Raw genomic sequence first — 21,311 nt, 5'->3', positions numbered from 1 at the left:
CCCAAGACCTTTCCTGAGGCCCGTACCCTTTCCAATAAATTAGATAGAAAAGTTTTGATTTTGAGATCTTAGAATCCAAAATGTTCTTCACCTCGAATTCAGGCTCCCCATCTATCTGGATTGGTTCTGGTGGCTTTATTAATCTGGTTCCTGGTTGCACTGGTTTCAAAAGTGACACATGAAAAACAGGGTGAATCCGCATGTTAGCTGGTAGATCGAGCTTGACTGCCACTGGGTTAATTATAGCTTTGATCGAGTAAGGGCCCAAATACCTTGGATTAAAAGTTCGGGGTCCCTTAAGCAATACGTGTTTGGTAGCCAACCATACTTGATCCCCTATTTGGTATGGAGGCGCATCACTCCGATGCAGATCCGCATTCTTTTTGTATTTCCCTTTCGCTTGTTGCAAATGTGCAGTTGCATCCTTGAAGGCTTGAGTTATCGTGGAATGCAAATGGTCCACTGCGGGCATTTCAAGGCTCAGAGGTGAGTCCAGGTCTGAAGTACGAGGGTGATGTCCATATAGGGTATAAAAGGGGCTTTGTCCAGTTCCAGAGTGTACCGAGTTATTGTATGCATATTCGGCCACCCATAAAATATCCTTCCAATTACCCTCCGATTGGTGCAACATACATCGTAGGTATTGTTCAAGGGTCTGGTTCGTTCTCTCCGTCTGACCATCGGTCTGTGGGTGGTGGCTGGTTGAGAGTCTTACGTCGATTTGTGCCAGTTGACAACACTTTCTCCAAAAATGAGAAATAAACTGACTTCCCCGGTCGGAGACTAGTATGGACGGGAATCCATGCAAACGGATGATATTTTCGAGGAATTCCTTGGCTAGGACAGAAGCTGAAGGAAATCCTTTCAACCGAATAAAATGGGCCATCTTGGAAAATAAATCCACCACAACCAGAATAGTATTGTATCCATTACAAGGGGGCAGGTCCGTGATAAAATCTAGTGACAAGGTGTGCCAAGGTGCTGGTGGAATGTCTAAAGGCTGAAGAAGACCGGCGGGTTTTGTCTTTTGGCCTTTGTTTTGGGCGCAAACTCCACAGGACATCATGAAAGATTTAATATCCTTTCGCCAGGACGGCCACCAGAATTGTCGTTTAATTTTTTCCTCAGTTTTGGCAATGCCAGGATGTCCTTCCATCAGGGTATCATGATGACGGGAAATAACCAGTTCTTGCAATTCCTTTTCTGGCAGAAATAAGCGTCCTTGGAAGTAAGGTAGGTGTCATGATCTCTGCTTCCAAAAGGTCAGGGTTTTCCCAACTCCCTTGGAAGCAGATCCATAACCCAGGTTCCGAGTGCCAACCAGTCCCAATTGGGACCTTTTGGACCCAGTCCTGGCGCCAGTGGCACCAGGCTCATAAATATGCCCAGTCCCAGCGCTGGAAGCGCCGGGCTCATAATGCTTGGGTGGACTTACCTGCAGCAGACCATGCTGCTTACTTGCCTGCCAGTTGAGCCTCTGATCCTCTTCTGTTTGGAACTACTTTTCCTGTTGGGTGGGGCAGGAGCCACTCCCTAAATTCAGAACACTGGAACTCTTCTGGAAAGCAGGAACTCTTTTCTTACCTAGGCGTGGCTGTGGAAGGAGGGACCTAAGCACTACAGGAGGCTATTTAAACCACACCCGATGGATGAATCTTGCTTTGCGTTATTCTGCATCCTCTGCAGCAGAACGCTCATCGTGTCTTCTGCATCTGATCCTGGGCCTAAGGAAAAAGGCTTACCATCCTGAATCCAGTCTTCAGCAACACCTATAAAGACAAGAAAGAACAGGTTAGCATTACGGTCTTCAGTGACAGCTGTTCACTTACCTGGTCCATCGGCTGTCACCAACGCCTCGCGCTGCATTCCGGCATCTGAAAGACAAAGGCTTACCTATTCTTTGTGCGCTCCGGAGGTCTTCACACTGCATTCCGGCATCTGAAAGACAAAGGCTTACCTACTCTTCGTGCGCTCCGGAGGTCTTCACACTGCATTCCGGCATCTGAAAGACAAAAGCTTACCAACTCTTCGCACGCTCCGGAGGCCTTCGGCGCTGCATCCCGCATCTGAAAGACAAAACAAGGTGCGTTTAAAGACATTGGGGAACTTTAATACTCACGTGCCATTACTCCTTTCCACATCTAACCCAGTGGGTATTCCGGCACCCTGCAGCCGCTCCGAACTTGTACCTGCAAAATAAAAAGACAGTTAGAGCGCATCGTGAAGCAGGCAACAAGCGCTTACTTACGTGCTTCCAGGCGCTTCTATTCATCACACGGGCTCCATCTTCAACTCACTTCAGCCCGTCATCCGCCATCGCCGGAACCCTGCAAAACAAGAAACATCATTACTAAAGACTTTAAAGACATTAGAATTACTCGAAACTTACCGTTCGTGCAGTAAACGACGGACAGCAGTCCTCTGAAGTCAAGAGGCCTGCTCCCCTTATCCAGTGAAGAAACTGGTTACAGCACCCTGCCCCGAGGCAGATGGAGAGCACGGCGTTCACTTACCTAAGGTGAGAGCGTTAACCTTTGGGGTTCTACAGGAGAAGAGAAAGGGAAGAAGAGAGAGACATTCAATAACCCAGTTCCTTAATCCCATATTTTCTATCTGCAGACATCTTACCCTTCGAGTCAGACATACAGTGCACACAGGTCCAGCCCAAAGAGCCAGCCGTGTGTTACACATTACCTTTGAAGATACGGTATACGCCCAGTCAAGACCGGCGCCTCTACGGGAATCAGGTGAGCGTTACAGTAGGCCATCGTTGAACGAAAAGTAAGAACCCCTTTGGATCTAATCCTGCAAGGCTGTAGAGTCCAGGAGTTGTTTTACCCGTGCTTGAATGTCTTCAAGGGTTTGTAAAGAGGTTATCCCCAAAATTCTTTGTTCGGGAATTATCGGCACAGGTTCTGAGTTTGTGTCTATTTCTCCCATTCCTATTCGAGATAGTGCGTCCGCTTTGCCATTCTTACAGCCGGGGCGGTAAGTGATTACAAAATCGAACTCAGCAAAGAACAAAGCCCATCGGAGCTGACGTGACGATTGAGCCTTGGCAGTTTTTAAATATTGTAAGTTTCGGTGATCAGTGATCACAGTGATGGTATGCCTGGCGCCAAGAGGATAATGCCGCCAAGCCTTAAAGGCGGACTTGATGGCTAATAATTCCTTGTCGGTGATTGCATAATTTACCTCAGGCGGCGAGAACTTTCTGGACCAAAATGCTACGGGGTGCAGTTGGTTGGTTTCAGGGTCTCTCTGAGACAGGACAGCTCCCATGGCTAAACTGGACGCGTCGGTTTCGACTATATATGGGAGATCGGGACGCGGGTGCTTCAAAATAGGTGCGGACGTGAATTTAGCTTTCAATTCCTGAAAGGCCTGTTCGGCTTCCTCGGTCCATTCGAAGCGTTTATTTTTCCGCAAGAGTGCAGTGATGGGTTGTACCACACGTGAAAATTCCGGGATAAATCTGCGATAAAAATTGGCAAAACCAAGCATGCTTTGGACACCTTTCACCGAACTACGTGATGGCCATTTGAGGATGGCATCCACTTTTCGTGAGTCCATTCGGACCCCTTTAGGTGTCAGGATGAATCCAAGGAACTCAACCTCGGTGGTATGGAAAACGCACTTTTCCAGCTTTGCAAACAGTTTGTGCTGGCGCAATTTCTCAAGGAAGGCCCTGACATGCTTTCTGTGATCAGATTCCGAAGAGGAGTACACAAGAATGTCATCGATATATACGACAACACAAACATCGATGAGTTCCCGAAGGACATCGTTCATGAAGAATTGGAAGGCAGCAGGCGCGTTGCACAACCCGAAAGGCATCACCTGGTATTCGAATAATCCATATTTTGTACGGAAGGCCGTTTTCCATTCGTCGCCTTCTTTTACTCGCACCAGATGATAAGCCCCCCGGAGATCTAACTTGGTGTATACGCAAGCGTCCTTCACCTGGTCAAGGAGTTCAAGGATCAGAGGCAGAGGGTAACGGTTTTTAACAGTTATCTGGTTCAATGCGCGGTAGTCGATACAAGTTCTAAGGTCGCCTTCTTTTTTGGGCACGAAGAACAAAGCCGAGGATGCCGGAGACTTTGACGGGCGAATGAAACCATTGGCTAGGTATTGATCTAAATATTGTCTCAAATGCAGATTCTCAGGTTCAGTAAGGGCATAAATCCTGCTACAAGGGGGTTGTGCACCGGGTACCAGATCGATTTGGCAATCGTACGATCTGTGGGGAGGTAACGTGTTGGCCTGTTCCTTTTGGAAGACGTCCTGAAAGTCTTGGTATTCCGGAGGTAGTTGCATGGAGACAGTGGTTACAGACGCTAGACTAATCTTCCGATTTTCTGGGTAGCAGGTTTGTGCACAATCCGGGAAGGTTATTCTCTTCGCTCGCCAATCAATTCGAGGATTATGTGTCTCTAACCAAGGGATTCCGAGAATAACCTGAAACTGTGGAGCCTTGATTACATCAAACACAACTGCCTCCCGATGGCCGTCCGGACCTATAAGTGTCACCCCAGCAGTGGAATGTGTTACTGGTCCAGAGGCAATTTCGGTTCCATCGACTGTGGTGATGCCATCTTTGCTGGTTTTAGGACGCAGAGGGAGGTTAATCCTAGAGACCAATTCACGATCCACATAATTTCCTATAGCCCCACTATCGATGTGTGCCTTTATTGCATGCAACCGCTTAGGCTGTTCCGAATCTACGAGGACCATTGGCACAATGAAATGCGAGGTCTGAGAGTTAGTTTTCAAGCTCGGCAAGAGGACCCCTACGCTTGTCGGGCATGGTAGTTTCCCGAAACAGAGTCTTCATGGTTTTTATCAGCGGCTCCTACCACCTTCTTGGGCGGTTTTGCCAGGCAATCTCGTAGAAAGTGTCCAGAGGACCCACAATAAAGACATAATTGCATCTGCCGTCTTCTTTCACGTTCTTTTTGAGTTAAAGGTCCTTTAACCCCTCCGATTTGCATAGGCTCTGAGACATCAGCACCCTTGGGGTTAGCGTGGGTCTTGACCAACACCCGGGTCTCAAACTTGGACCGATCTGCTTTTCTGTTTTGAAGTCTGTGATCCAATTGGACCACTAAGTCTATATATTCTGTGCATTCTTGGGGCGGATTTACAACTTGGGCCAGGACATCTTTAAGTTCTCTGCGTAGACCTCGATAAAAAATAACGTGATTCTTTTATCCTCTGGCCACCCAGTTTCCACAATTAGTCTATTAAAGGTTGCAATGTAGGATAGGAGGTCCTGATTGCCCTGTCGCAGGGATAGGAGTTCGTCATCCAGAGCCTGCCCCTGAGAGTGTCGAGCAAATAACTTTTCCATGCTTGCTTGAAATCCTTGAAAATCACGGAGAATCGGGTCATCTTGAGTAACCAGTGGAACTGACCAATCGGCAGCACAGCCGCTGAGATATGACAATACAAAGGCTACCTTGGTCTGGTCATTAGGGAAGGCCCCAGGTCTGCATAGGAAGTGCAAACGACACTGATTCATGAATACGGCGAATCGTTTGGGGTCCCCAGCAAAGCGTTCGGGTGGGGCCAGCGGCATGTTTCCAGGTAGATTAATCTGCACAGGGTTACTGGGAACCACAAGAGCGGGGTTCCCCCCGGAACCGGGTAGAGGAGTGTGTCCAGCTTGACCTTGCAAAAACTGTCTAGCCAGGTCATCAGTTCTTTCCTTTGATACAATCACTTCCCTCCTGAGAGCATTAGTCTCTTGACGAGCGGCGTGTACTTCGGCCCGTAATTCCCCCAGTAGTTGGGCCAACTGATCAGTCTCAGAAGTTTCCATAGCGCCTGGGTGGGAATTTGTAGGAAGGCTTCGCGTTCTGTAACGCTCACCTGACTCCCACGAAGGCGCTGGTCTAGTCTGGGTGGCTGTGGCCTCTTCGAGCGTGATACGCAGAACTCGGAACACCGACTGAACAGGACCCTCAAATCTTGCTTGTCTGGCCCGTAGGAATATCCTTCTGCAGATGAGAAAGGGGATTAACAGTCTGCAGAATAGTGTGCTTGCTCCCCCCTTCCCCCCTTCGTTCTTCTCTAACCTCCTCCGAAATCCCCGGTTGAAGCTCACCTTATGGTTTGAAAGGATGAACTCTCCATCCTGCTTCTGGTGCAGGGGCGCGTGTTTGTCCAGTTACTTCACTGGTTTTCAGAATGGTGCTGGCAAAATCCACTTGACTTTTCCGAGCGGAACGCCGTAAGTATGAAGATTACAAAAGTTATAGTGTTGAGCCTCCTTTTCTGTTGCCTTCCTAACCTGTGATCTGTCCTTTATTTCAGGTGCAGAATGAAGGCGATGCGTTGAGGGATTGAATTGCCGATGGTAAACTCAGGTGAGTTAGCGATGGGGGCGATCCCTCTTAATGTCTTTATATTCCTCCAGTAATGTCTTTTGTTCTTTCCCCATAGGGGCCGGGGTGCGGTACCTGCCAACGAAGCGGCGCCGACCCGAAATGAGGAGTGATCCACCAACAGAAGACCGGTAAGTGTTATGGCGGAAAATTAGGCTTTCCTCATATGTTCCTTCTGCTCACCTTTTGTCTCTTCTTCTCTCCCCTAGGCGCAGAGATGTGGCGACCGGTGCAGACAGTCGCGGTGGAGCCAGAAGAACTCCCGAGGATAGGTGAGTGAAGCGTGGCGCTGCAGCGAGCAATGCAGTGCTTTTAAATGAAAGTCTTTTCTCAGGAACGCTGGCGTGAAGGTTCCGGATGCAGGTAAGAAGTTTGATAAAATTCTTGGTTTTCACCTTTCTCTTCGCTTCTTTCCTTACGGGTTTTCCAGGATCGAGGCGGGCGTGGCTGGAGACCAGATGCAGGAGCAGACACGGTGAGCGTTCAGCTGCTTGGATGCAGAACAACGCGAAGCGTGAGCTACTGTCTGGGCGTGGCTTAAATAGCCCCCAAAGTAGTTCAAGGTAAGTATCCTTCCCTGGCCACGCCCGAGTGGAAAAATAGTCCCAATGAAAAAATAGTCCCTTTCAGGTCTCAGGGAGGCCTGAATCTTGCAGCATGGTCTGCATCAGGTAAGTGCACAAAACACCTTCCTTAATGAGACTGATGTCCAACATGAGCCTGGCGCCAACGGCGCCAGGACAGAGTCCAAAAAGCCCCTATAAGGGGCCGCTGGGCTTTTACCCGGGGGCATGATGCCTGCTCCCGGGGGTGCTGGGCCTGGCGCTCCGGGGGTAATCATCATGACAAAAGATTAATGCTTTATGGTACGCAGACGATCTTGGTTTGGTATCAAAGACCCCAAGTGGATTAAATAATTTGTTAAATTCACTATGTTCATATTTTTGAGACAATGAATTAGTTGTTAATAGTACCAAGACCCAAATTGTTACATATGTACCAACGGGCATGCGAAGAAAGAGAATGATCTGGCGAATAGAAAATATTGCTTTACAAATAGTACCAAATTACATTTATTTGGGTCTCATTTTTGATGGCCGTCCCTCCGACCATTCGCAACTACGTAAAATTGAACAAAAGCTATCTAGTGCCATATACCAAACCAGAATAGTCCTTTACAAGTATGGCAAATTTACATTAAAACCCGCTATTATTTACTGGAGTCAGAACATAGTTGCTACATTATTATATGGTCTTGAGACATATTGTACAATTCCAATGACTTTTCTGAATTCATTAGAAACAAAATTTTGGCGTGCCATTTTACACTTACCACAATGTATTCCAGGAGTGTTTATTCGCTACGAACTTGGGTTAATCTCATTAACTGCAATGTATAACTGGCGTCCATGTGCCTTGTTACGGAAATGTTTGATGTCTTTATGCAACAATACCACATTAGCTATAGTTACCAGCTATTTACTTAAAACCTCTGAAAGCTTTCCGAGACAGTGGTTAAATAACATCTTCTCTGTCATGCTTCATGCTGATATTTCTCTTGAGACCCTCCTATTTAATCCAGACCGGGCTAAAAAAAAATGTATCTGATGGATTGGATTGATACGAGGGATAGATGTCTCCAATATAAGGACTTTGATGCCTCAGTATTCAGTCCTAAATGCTATAGAGAAATGGCTTCCTACTTAAATCTAGCAACATCAGCTGCATCAAGATATGCCATATTACGTTTCCGATTTAATATCCGGCCTACCCGCAAAATTAAAGCCAGAAGGAAACTGATACCTCTTGATGAGAGATGGTGTCATTTTTGTAATGATAATGGTGTTGTTGAGACGCTGAAACATGTAATTATTGACTGTCCGGCACTTACAAATTTAAGGAGGATTCATTTTTCAAAACATCTAGCGTATTTTGCACAGATGAACCCTGAACACCGCTGGATAGCATTGGCCGCCTCTAAATCAATGAGTATTAATCTAGCCACCATTAATTTTTTGACAGCTTTGAAAATGCAATGAATGGCATTTATTGACCTGCACAGATGCACCTTAAATTAACTTAAAATTGAAAAATTGTAATTGTATATGTAAAAATTGTCTTTTATCTTTTCCTAATTTTCTCTTGTAAAATTGAATGATTGATAAAATTGTATTGATTGAAAAAAGTTGATTAAATTCAACTATATTCAATAAATAAATAAATAAAAATAAAATAAATAAAAGTATTGTCACTATTGTATTAATCATGTTTCTAATCATTTTGATGCAAGGGCTTCAAACTTGCATAATATGAAGCCTCCTGTCATGCCATAGAATGCATAATCCCCCTCACTAACGTGACAGGGGCTTTAGATTCTATTAAAGACAGGCGGCGAGTATTAGTATTATCCCACCCTCCCACCCCCTTTTTTGGTTTGTCACCCACCAAAAGCATCCAGACACCCACCCACCCGCCAGCTCATCTGTTTCACCCGCCTTGGAGCCATAGACTAACTTTTGCCGGGACCCGATTTCGAAATCCCGGAATCGGTCCCAGCGCGACTCTTCCTGCGCGAATGGGGGCGTGAAAAGCAAGTGAAGTGCTTTTATTGCCCCAATTTCCTCCCCCTTCCCGGTGCTCTCCTCCAATGAGTGCCAGGGAGTACCGTCCCCCCAAAAGTTCCGCGGCATAGAAGTAGGACTACCGTTGTATTTGTTTTTGCAGCAGTCCTACTTTTATGTTTATGGCCCGTCTGGGTTTTCTTTTTTTAAAATCTGGTCACCCTAGTTTTCACCGGCTTGGTGTCAAAAAAACATAGCTCTCAACTCACACGCTTTTGGCGGGTGTCACCGCCTGGTAAAGGGCTAACTCACCCGCCAAGCCTCCTGCACGCCCATTTATTCCAATGGGCGTCTCACCCGCCAAAAACAAAATCAGGTGATTTTCACCGGCCTTTGCAAAACAAATGGTTGAGAGCTATGCAAAAAAGGTTGAAAGCTATGTGTCAGGTTAGTGAGGGGGATTATGCATTCTATATACACAGACCTTCTGCGTGTCCTTCTCAGAGGGCAGGAGCAAGGGACTCAACCACTAGTGCAAATGAGAGCAGCAAAAGCAGATACACCGAATACACCACGTGAGAGATTAAAGGTTTGAGACAGTGTCCCGCTGGTGATTTATCTTCGCAGTAAATTGAGACTATAATAACTGCATGGTAGCTATAACATTTTCAGCTAGCACCATTTTAAGCAAAATCACAAACTAAATGGGCCGTTCCCAAAAAATCACATCCCGTTTTAAGCTTCTGAAAAAATAAATGTGTGGACATTTTAAGACATTTCTCATAATTTACAATTATAAGAGATACATAGTGCCCTACAGCCTCAAACCATGGTGTTGAGACAGGACTATCCCACTAGCCTCCACAGGGCCAAGGATACTTAAAAATGGCCGCGATGTTCCTATCAGTCGGCTCTAGCAGCTAGGCCCCTTTTGCCTTCATCATCGCGTGCGCCAATGCACGTTTTGGCACGTATTTGAGGGCGTTCCATGTGTGAACGTTTGCAGCCTTACTTGGACTTTCACTGCACCCGTGTTAAGATTAAGGCCGTATGTGTGATCTAAACGCTGTTTTCATTCTGCAGCCGGTAAGTTTTATTCCCAGTGGACTTTTTCTGACACTTACTGGTACAACGTACACACGAGAAGAGGTGGGCGGTTGAGCCAGGTGTGGGGGAGGGAAAGAGAGAATATTCACTGAGGCTGCGAGAAGAACTGAAAGGCCTCTGGCAGATGTGGGCGCGCAGGAGCTGCCTGTTACACAGAGACAGGTAAGGCACAACCTCGCTTGCTTCTCCATATCTCAGCCCCTCACTATTGCCTTGGATATTTCCGTCTAGCAGTGCAAGTAGAGCTAATCCAAGTAACCGCTGTTAAAAGACTTGGTACGGTAACGCTGAACTCACATGTGTATTGCCTAAATACATGTGAAAGGTAAGAGTGATATTTTCTAACCTTACGTTCGTTATCTATTTCAGTCTTTAAAAAGAAAGGCCATGCTTAGCCACACCAATGAAGTTGCAACGCTGAGGTACATTCAGATGGTAGAGCTCGTGCCTTAACTGCCTGAGCTACCACAAGAGCTTACTGCTTCTTAGGCCTTGGCTGCGGATCTGGTATGCGAACTGCTTGTATTACGACAGGCTGCCCTCTCTATTAAATCCCGGTTGTAAACCTTCATCTATATAATGTTCTTATCAGCGAGGGGCACTCGGCCTCTTGGAATCCTCTCGCCACTTGTCATAAACCAAGAACAGCCGGGGGAAGTTGGCTCATCTTCCCGGTGGTAAACATTCCATGTCAACCCAAAGGGCTACTGTTTCCTCTTCAAGCTGACCAATGCAATTCAATTTGACATGGGTCCCCTAAAACTGCACCTCCAAGAGCTTGTTTTACACAAACAACAATGCTCAGCATTACATCAAAATAATAACTCCAGTTCATGCTCATGAAACTAGACTGACCAGAGGGCCACAGAAATAGTTCTACATTACTGCACTCTAAATGTAGCTATCATAGCCTCATTTACATGCATGTTTTAGATAGTGAAAACTTAAATCTTATCCAAGAAGCCTGAAGTAACCAAGGCGGGGTACTTCCACCAGACAGGAACCAGGTAAACTGCATGTAAGTTTATTAGGCCCAAATGTACAGGTAAGTTCTTGAGTACACAGGGAAGAACACTGGCCCATGCACACAACTCACTCGGTCCCTGAAATATTTGAAATCTCCATGCTCCAAGGACAACACTCCACACCAACATTCCACCAACTCAAGATTCCTCAGCACCAGCACGTAACCGCACTTCTAGTTAACACAAGCCACAAAGAAGACTTGCTGAACAGAACTTGAGAACCAACAACAACACGCTGCTGCAGATCGTGAACAAGACCCTGCACAACAACACTGTGCACAGACACAAAATGCATCCAGAACCAACCAGATCAAATTTGGCACCTACCCAAGACAAGTTTCACGGCAACAGCAAGATGCACTGCAGCTATGGAAGCACCCTGAACTAGACTTGTATACAAACTGCAATTGCTCCAAAGACAACTTGCCAAGCATAACCACAAATCCTAACTGGCAGAAGATAAAACCAGAACAGGTTATGGCAGAGATGCGTTATGTACAAAAACCCTCAATGTGTAACCCACCTCCTACGGTGGATAAACCTGCAGATAACTAACGCCAATTGTGAGAAAAATGTGGCACGCCTCCACAGAACACAACACCTTTGTGAACACTGCAAATGTAGACAACCCATACCGTACGCCGGACACGGGAGTCAAAACATGCCTAGCAGTGGGAATGCGCCAACATGACCCGTTACCTCCCCAGCACCAGCCTCAACTCCCTATAACCACGCACCCCGTCCAATGGAACACGGACAATTGCAACCCACAAAATCCAAAACGGAAGAATTTCAGTAAAATCACAATTACAATTTCCCCAAAATGGAAGAAAATGTCCCTGCACCATAAAAATCCTCCAGTAACGTCCACATAGGTCCCCCATGACTAGGGTTGAGACCTAACCAGTCCCCCATTGCATGATATAATAGCGCTCACCCTGAACTCGCATGTCTGTAAATGTACACCAGTAAAGCAAACAACGTTAACATGAACAGTAAAACACCAATGTTACTGTCCCACTTGATACGGTACGGTCCCCGCACCCCCATGTCCAAGTTGCACCTCTGCAAAGGAAAACATAACATCCCATAAACAATACTGAGAACACTAATCAGGGAACCCAGGGGTCACAATATAAACATCCACCACCACACAGTTAACATGCCCGAGAACAGCACAACCTCAAAAAATTACCAGCCCCACCCCCCAGACACCTACCTGTGTCAGTCTTCCGATAAAGTGAGGTTGTTACAAATGTACATTTAAAAAAAAAAAATAATAATAATAAAAAAAAAGAGATCAGGGTCCATTTCCCTCAAGTTCTCCACAGAACTACTGCATCTTTCACAAAACTCACAGGATGGTTTGCCCACCGTACAGATGAGACATTTAGCCTCACTCATAGTTGCATCGTCGACACACGGCACCTTTGTTTCTCACGCTTCAGGTCACCATCCATAGATGCACAATTCACTGAAACCTAGTGCTGCCTTTTTGTACTTCTTGCACCAAAACACCAGGCCCTGCAGTGACTGCTCCTGCCTTCTGCTCCCTGCAAAGAAAATTACTGGCCGCCAGATCGGCAATAGGGAACACCGAATGTACTGGGGAATGTACACTGCGCGTTCATGTCCACAATGAGAACGCTGCACTCCATAATGTTAGCAACTGCGTTCCAGTTGCCATGGCTGGCACGCACGCACCAGTGCCGATGACGTCACCCTTTCACTTGCTGGACCAGAGAGGGGATCACCTCACCTCTGCCCTTCATGTAAGCGCCGCTCACCGACTTCACTCCTTAACACCACACTCCGCCCTCTGTTGCTGCGCCACCCGGCCCACAGCTACCGACCTCTCCTACAATTGCTGCGCCACCCGGCGCACAGATACCGACACCTCCTGCAGCACTGCTCCTTGTGCTGCACACTGCCGATATCCTCTAGGCAGGGGGACAGACTCCTCCTGCTCTGCCCGGCCACATGACTCCCCCACTCTGTACTGACCGCAGAAATGCTGCCAACTTGAAAGGCCCTCCAACGCACACTGACAACGGAAAGACTGCTTGCTACACTGGACTACTGGCACTGTGTCCGTTACACCAGACAGGAACCAGGTAAGTTACATGTAAGTTTATTAGGCCCAAATGTACAGGTAAGTTCTTGAGTACATAGGGGAGAAACGCTGGCCCATCTACACAGCTCAGCTTGCTCTCTCTAACTGCCCCTTTGGAATCTGCACACTCAAAGGACAACATTCCACCAACTCAATCCACAGCACCAGCATGTTGGAACAAAACCCATTCAAAAGAAAGTGAGTTTTTGGTTGCAATGTTTGGAAGCCTTGTTTTTTCACACAAGGCCCTAGACAAACTGTCTGCAGCAAAAAAGAGAAGAATGCATTGTCTCGCACCTGCTGCTATTGCTTCCCCTGCAGAATGGGTAATGATATACTTCATGTGTGGCACTCCTAGTTATTGAGAGAATATTCTGTTTGTTTGCAAGAGGAGAATGCAGAACTTGTATGCAACCAAGGAGCACTTAAATGTGGCATACCATTTGAAATATGTTCAATGGATGCACAGCATCAGGCGGTTTCTTGAATTTGTTCTGCTCACTCAGCTGTTTGTGGTCTTTCCTGCGTTTCAGTTACTTCCTCGCTTCAGGTCTCATGTCTAGAAAACTCAGTATTCAGGCACAGAAAACGCGAGTTTATTTCTGGCAAGTAGACATTCGTAAGTGGAAAATCCTTTGCCAGTTGGAAAAATTGGTTGCGGGTACTTGCCAGTTACATTTCGAGCTGCACTGAGCCAGGGCTGGCCCTAGGATTTATGAGGCCCTGGGCGGCAAATTGCATCGCAGAAAATGTCTCAGAATGAGTCCTACAATTTGTGGTGATCAAATAAACTTGACGGTTCATTATCTGAATTTTAACTGTTAATATTCTGGATGTAGCAATATCAGAAGTGAGTATTGATCCGGAAGGATAGCTCAGGGGTAACGTGCCCGCCTTGGAAGCAAGACGACACGGAACACCACAGGTTCAATCCCCGGGTCCGCGCTTAGAAACCTCTGGGTATTGCGTTATAAATAACCTATCATATTATTTTGGAGTAGCTGACCGAGTGAGCTGAATCATTTGTGGAGCTGGGTACCTCCAAAAGAAAGTACTGTGACGAAGAGCAGGGCCAAGAGTTATGAAGATCACAATAAAAGTAATCCAAACATACCTAATGTGACTGCACATTCCAAGGATGTATGGACATGGCTAGGCCACCGTTGTCACCTCGTTTAAGTTTCCCTGTCTGTCGGCAGCAGAACCAACAGCAAGGTAAAAGGCTGAGATTGGTCAGGTTAAGTGCGTTCCATGCTGTTTTGCTTAAGGCTCGGCTTCCGTCTGCAGAAAAGTTGCCACTGAGGGCAGAGGTGGCTGAAGTAGTACAATATTTCCCTGCGTGTTCTTAAGACCAGATAAGGGATTTAAGCAGACAGACCATAAACCCAACCCAGTTGCAGCCTTTCCTTGAGGCAATCAGAAACCAAGTTATATAGTGGTCCATATCGAGCCATGCATGAGGAGCAGGACCATCTCGGTGCATGGTACACTGGGAGGATGGATACAGGTGCATACAATGCAGGGTGTGCTTTGGTCACATGTGCCTAGAAGCAGCCGGAGACAGGCCAGTTAGTAGTCGGACGCATTGAGGACTAAATGCATCTGGAAACCGGGTGCTTGGCCGGGTTGGGGGTGGAGGAGTGGGGGTACTGAAGGTAGTATTGTGGATGCACATGGTACGAAGGCTTTGGGCATTTGGCATCATGTGTGCCTAAAGGTAGCGGTAGACTGAGTGCTCATTTGTCTTAGGTAATTGCCAGCTGTTTACCTGGGGGGGATGGGGGGGATTGAGGGTAGCTGCACACTGCCTGGGAGCACGGATGCTTTAAGGGCATTCAGAGAAGGGGCACATGGTGTGAGCATATGGACCTGGAGGCATGTGTGGCTAGGGTAACTGGCATATTGAGCGGGCAGTGGGCATCTGGATACATGGGGCGCTGCAGGTAGCTGCAGCATAGGAGTTTGACTGGCGATTAGGAGGGGATTGTGTTCCTACGAGCCAGATGAGGAGACTGGGGACTGCCTAAGGGATGGGGGAAAAAGCTGCCTATGGCAAGGATATGGGGCTAGGCCTGCTAGGACAGAGGAGGCAGAAGGTAACTGCAGACCGAGTTCAACAATCTCCCCTCTCCGTGTAGGTATCCTCACAGTGCAGACACAGAGAGTTTCCGTACATACTGTGTCGGTTTTTTCATTTTACTAATCACTTCAAATTTTATATGTTCTGAACACCCGTGTTGCTTACTAGACCGATCTTTCATACATTGAGGGTTCCCCTGATCCCAACTATTGCTTTACTTTTATATTTGTTTTATGTGGAATCTCCATCTTTATGCTTGTATGGATTGATTTAAACCTGGTTATGCATCACTTGTACTCTTGTGACCCAACCGTTTTCTGCCTCTAGCCCGAAGAATCGAAAGACGTTCTTCAAGGGGAACGTTTTGTTGTTTTTTTTTGCAGCGCCAGATCACCTCCATAGAGAATCCACTTTAGCTCTGGCGACCAACATGTGACTTGGCTGGGCCAGCGATTTCTGGCAATCGCAGTCTGAAACACGACTTGCCCATAGGTGCCAAGCAGCCAGAATGAAGCTGTAATTGTAGTCGAAAAATGCATGGGACCAAACAAGTAAATCTGGAGACTGTGTAGAATGATAATTGAGTTGGAAAGATTAATTCTAGTGTTCTGAGAACGTTTTACAATGGTGTGCCCTTCACGAAGACCCTACGTTTGCATGAAATCAGGGGAGTATCCAGCATTGTTGGTTCAAACTTCTTGTGGACGATGGGCAAGTAACGCCACAATATTGATTTTCGAAAGAGAATTATTCATTAGTAACCATTGTTGTCACTGCTACTGCACTGACTGGCACAGTGGAAGCTTTTTAAAGGTAAATACTTTAACGCCCTTGATTATTTCGTAGTTTAGTGTTTTCTGCATATTGTGCGCTCCATTCCTAATTTGTCTAAGCCTATGCACACATTTCTCCGACTGCTTTTTGAGTGGCCGTGTGTCATATGCTTGCATTACCCATAAACTTTTCTGAAATATTTACAGCTACTCTAATTTTCTTTTCCTTTTCCTTTCTTTTCCCGTTTTAAACACTGGAGTGGAGGTCGGAGGGGAAATTGCCTGGCCACCATCACAATATACTGTCTTTATATTGATTGTTGGCGAAACGCGGAAAAGGTCTTTTGCCTCTTAGGGCCGTTTTAGGCATAGTCACTGATACTCTTCTACAATCACGGTGTGAGAATTCTCTAACTAATAGGGCTGTGTAGGGAACTATAGGTGCCCATCTTTTACTCTAAGCCGGTTTACATGAAACAAGTGTCTGTAAATTACCCCATCTCACAAAGATCGTGGGGAGTTGATCTTGCTGGATGACCCTGTCTCCAGGCAGTACACACACTCCTCCCCCCCCCCTATTCTATAAATGAGGCTTCTCTGATTCGTGTAGGAGTTATCCCGTTAGTTTATCCTGTTGGATTACACTACAGACTACCTTTCACTTAATAACATTTTAGGCCATTATCTTGTCATGGTCTCCTCTCCCCGCCAGTATTTCCCGGCTCTTAACCATGGATTAAACACGTAGAGTTCATGCAACCCAAGAAGCCGAACCATTCTCTTAAACAATGAAGATGCATAACATTCCTTTTTGTCAGTATCAGTTACACAGCCGTGGATTAATGGCTGACTATTATCATCTTGTCTGCGGTGTTGTGAACTTTGTTTACATATGACGTCATACGCACTTGGCCCAGACACACAAGATGCATGCTAATTCGATACCAATACTCTACTATTCTAGTGTGACCTTTTTTAATGGTATCCTTGTACAATTTTAGTCAAGAGACCCTATTTTAAATCTTCGCCCCTCCTGTTGGAAAGATAATTATTTTACCGTGATTTAATCAGACATCTGCATATTCACGTCACACGTGCATGCGCGTGATGACGTCACCGTACTGTACCACATAAATAATGACACGGCTCTGCAAATGGGGTCTGGACATCCCTTTGGGTATCCTGATTCCGGTTTGCAGTGCAGCGCACCACAGTCAAGAAAGCTCCCCCCACATAGCATTTGGTATGAGGGCTTGCCCTTTCTCCGCCATGGTGGCTGTAATATTCTTATAAGAGCGGAATTAGCCAATCTTAAAGTTGATCTCTCTTTATCTCTTACCATTAGATCCCGCTTACTACTAGAGACAAGCATCCGTTTGATCTCCAAATTTTGTACACTGGGGTCCCATTGACCACCATCCAAAGGAGACTTCTCTTATACCACTGTAAGGGCTTTTTGCAAACCTTGTGACTTCCTTCAAAGGTTTTTAGCTATCTGTGTATTTGTCACACCCTCTTTTGACTAAACACACAGGAAACGGTTTCCAGATTTGAGAGAGATAAGTCATTTTTCTCGCTATGAGCTAGTCTCATAACAGTTGCAGCCAAGTGAAATAATTACAGTCCAGAAGTATCCTGAAACTTCTATTTTTATCCAAAGAAAGGAATACAAGGTTAGAATACTAATCTTTACTTTTAGTTGGTAACTGTCACCAGGTGTGCTTTCCCAGGCCTTTTCTTAACTCTGTTTTTAGCTACACTTGACACAATATGGCTTTAGGGATTTATGAATATCTTAAGAGATGTTTCCTAATGTACTGAGATCCCAGTTAAAGTATGTATTGTAATACAATTGCAACCTAAAATGAAAAACCACAGTTCTGTTACTTAAAAGACGAAATTGAGTAGGTTTCAGACAGGAGTCTAGTTAAACTGTTTTGACTTGAAATAATTTTCATTGCTTAAACCTAAAATATTGTATATAATTTTTTCTCAGAAACAAAATTGCCCCTGATGAAGAGTGTGAAGCACTCGAAACGCGTTGGGTCCTCCTTGAGTACATCATCATGAATAAAATGAAGATTATTCCTTGTGACCTAATCTAATTGAGCATTTTTTCAAAATCGCTTTCTTTCTAAATATTTGTAATGCAAATAGCTATCTGAATTACTAACTATTTAAATAATATGAATGTTTGTTCTGGTTTTCCAGACAAAGGATACTGTGCAGGGGACGTGAGTTCCCGAATTGGGAACTTGTATTCTCTGTATTTAGCGCAACCTAGGTGTCAAGGTTGCATCTCTCTCCCCTGCACCTTAACTTATTCTTAAAAACATTAACCTACCCAATTATACTACTTAGACCATACAAATATCTGACAAAGGGTGTGCTTTTGGTGTCCCTATTTCTATTTGCACAAATCACAATATACCACCCTAACCATTGGTTGGCAGATATGCTTTCGAAGTCTTGTTTGAGCTCATTGATATTGTAGTCCAAGCTCAAATGCTTTTACTCTTAAAGTGGAAGGGGGGCTGGAATCGCATCGCTCTCAATTTTCCAGTGGCCATGTGTGAGGCCATCCAGCGTTTGCTTAGAATTCTGGGACTTGTAGTTTTTGTACTTTTCAAATGGAAAAGAAACTACATGTCCCTTGATCCAAAGGGGGGGAGGGGAACAGGACTGGATGTCCTCATGCGTGGCCTCTTGAAACTTGAGAGCTCTGGAATCACAAGTGGACAATTGAGTGGCGCACTAAAAGCTGCAACTATAGTCTGTTTGCTGTGGCTTTTGCTGCGTTGTCTCTTTTTTTTCTTTTCTTTTAGGTTCACGTTGCATTAGTTTAAGTGTAATTGTGCACCCTGACCACTCACTGCCATTTTCTTCTATGCCAGGTTTCTGCAACCTGTGGCACAGGACTGGGAGCAGGAAGGCCGGTCAGGTCTGAGCAGACCAAGCAGGAGCAGCTACTTTGTCTGGAACCTTGAGATGACGGTAACTGCAGGCAAGCCAAGGTAAGTGAAATGCTTACCTTCATAGTAATTTGGTAATATGGGCCTATACACGCTGGTAACGCTACATCTGGTGATCCATTCTTGTATGAAATGTATATCATACTAGTCATGTCATAACCATATTTTTCGCAGTGTACTAAGGAACAATGCTATATGATACCACAAAACTGTTTTGTCAAGGGGTGAAAGGTTGCATGCCATCAGTTACCGTGATGTTACTTTGGGGGGGGGGGGGCTGGGTGCGGGGGTGTGATGTCCCTTCCACTACCCCTGGCATTTTGGTGAAATTATATCCATGTCTGTTTAAAGCTCCTCAGTCCTCTTTGACCACTTAAAATGCGGTCTGATTCGTGTCTCCATACGCAGGCTAACAGCCAATTAGGCCTTCGCCTCACCATAGGATTGCGAGACACATATTAGGCTCCCACTGTACTAAATTCTAAAAGCAATTCAATTTTTAATCCCCTTTAGCATAATTTTTTTTTTTTTCTGTAATAGCATAAGTAGCTTCAATTGTTATGAATCACCTTCCTTAACTTCCTGCTCATCTGATGGATTTCAAAACCAATTTCTACATTTCAAAAGCTGTGGATATAAACCTCAAAGGTACCCTAAAGCACCATTGGTCCTCAACAGAGGCCTCATTAAATTGGATGGGGCAGAACTCCCATTCGAGTTCCCGCCAGATCCTTAATAAGCCAGCAAACTTGCTACAGTTTTATTTTCTGCAGATCCCTGAAAGACCGGAGTGCACGGGGAGTGCCCTGCAGGTGGCAGTGCTGTCTGAGAACTCTGCATGAACCGAGGCGGCTGTTGGAGGCCCGGCGCTTAGGATCCTATGGCGGTCATGTGAAGAGGAAAACTATTGATAGTGGCTTGGCGCTGTCGGAGGATCGAGTGCTGCTGGGGACGGGGGGGCATGAGGGTGGTGCCAGCTGCTGGAGATACGAGAGTTGCAGGACTGTACGGCACACCTGGACTGTCTCCGTTGGTGCCCGGCAGGTAGGCCTGCTCCCGGCATCGGAGGGTGGCCGTGTCCACGCTTGCACCTGACTGCTGATTGCTACAGCTGGGGACACCAGAGGGAAGGGAATGGGCAGGAGCAGGTCTGACCCCTGCAGCGTCCTTTTAGAGGCAAAGGGTTCTGCTTGTGAGGCACAGTGCAGGACCTGACTGACCTCCTGGAGGTCTTGGCTCACTCAGTGCATGTGGCACTGTGGAGGTGAATGAAGATGGATTTCTAAACTCTGACCCGGTGGGCAGAAGTTTAGGAGGCCACCCTAGTTTAGTGAAACAGGGGAACCTCTTCTGGACAAACAAGACCAATCTATGGTAGCTTGGCAGGCGGTCAAGAAGTCTCTGGAGGGGTGTGAGTGATCGGAACCCCACAATGACAAATTACTCTTAGACAGATGTATATCAAAAATAAATGTTAGGCCTTTATAATCAAAACACAATTAAACCACAGTTGTGAATCAACGATACCCCACATGATCATTCACTAGCTATCTGCGAATAGCCTAATACTGATGATGGGGTAGGAAAATGACGACAACCTGTAACAGAAAGGGGTTAGTTCAGCACATATATCAGTTTAGGCAGTCCTACTTATGTAGTCCAGCCCTACGAAGTGCGGAGCCTAGCGCTCAAAGTACTGTTGTGCGTTAACAATGCGCGGTTGTGCGTAAAGAGTTCTTTTCAGGGGCTGTAGCTACTCAGGAAGGAGCTTGAGATAATGAACAATAAAGTTCCTATTCCTAGAAGAGTCTACCCTTGAGTACAGAGCGTCTTTCAGAGTACGGGACTAGCTGCGGATGCGTTTCGCACTCAAATCTCCGATAGCCAATGGAAGACCTGCTCTCTTGCATGCACGCCAGACGTGGGACAATTGTGGACCACAGTGGTTCCAGCCATTCATGGCTACCAGACATACTGGCACCAGTAGTGTGGATTATACCAGACAGTGCCAACCATCTTCCTGGGCACTAGCACACAAGACATGCAGGAGCCCACGAATGAATACCCGGGTCTCTCGACCTGGGGGAAGGGACAACAGGGCTAAAGGACAGAACAAAAGACTTTGTGGCACGGCCATTTTTGGCACTGGCCACAGTCTTGGGCCAAACGCAGTATGGTCCATAAAAAGGACGTAAAAGAACTGTTGCCACCAGTTCATCCTAGGCACACTTGCACAAACACCAAAAAATCCCTAGGGTGGCTAGGGCCATAAAACAGATCCCTATGCCCGG

At 46.1% G+C, this 21,311-nt stretch overlaps 1 protein-coding gene across 2 annotated transcripts in view; it reads left to right on the top strand.

The window, feature by feature from the left end:
• The first annotated feature begins 9,920 nt into the window (after positions 1-9,920).
• TIMM8B (translocase of inner mitochondrial membrane 8 homolog B) overlaps positions 9,921-21,311 on the top strand; it is a 29,187-nt gene continuing 17,796 nt past the window's right edge. The window contains exons 1-2 of one of the 2 annotated variants that reach the window (XM_069628899.1): positions 9,921-10,036; positions 18,943-19,062. The gene's annotated coding sequence lies outside the window, so the exon portion shown is untranslated. Of the gene's footprint in view, positions 10,037-10,190; positions 10,220-18,942; positions 19,063-21,311 lie in introns of those variants that run through there. The other variant, XM_069628900.1, reaches the window with a different exon arrangement.

The sequence above is a fragment of the Ambystoma mexicanum genome, chromosome 12 (assembly GCF_040938575.1).
Source record: "Ambystoma mexicanum isolate Mex_15411 chromosome 12, UKY_AmexF1_1, whole genome shotgun sequence".
Lineage (NCBI taxonomy): Eukaryota > Metazoa > Chordata > Amphibia > Caudata > Ambystomatidae > Ambystoma > Ambystoma mexicanum.
The sequence above is the reverse complement of the archived record's forward strand: the minus strand, read 5'-3'. Positions and strand labels throughout refer to the sequence as shown.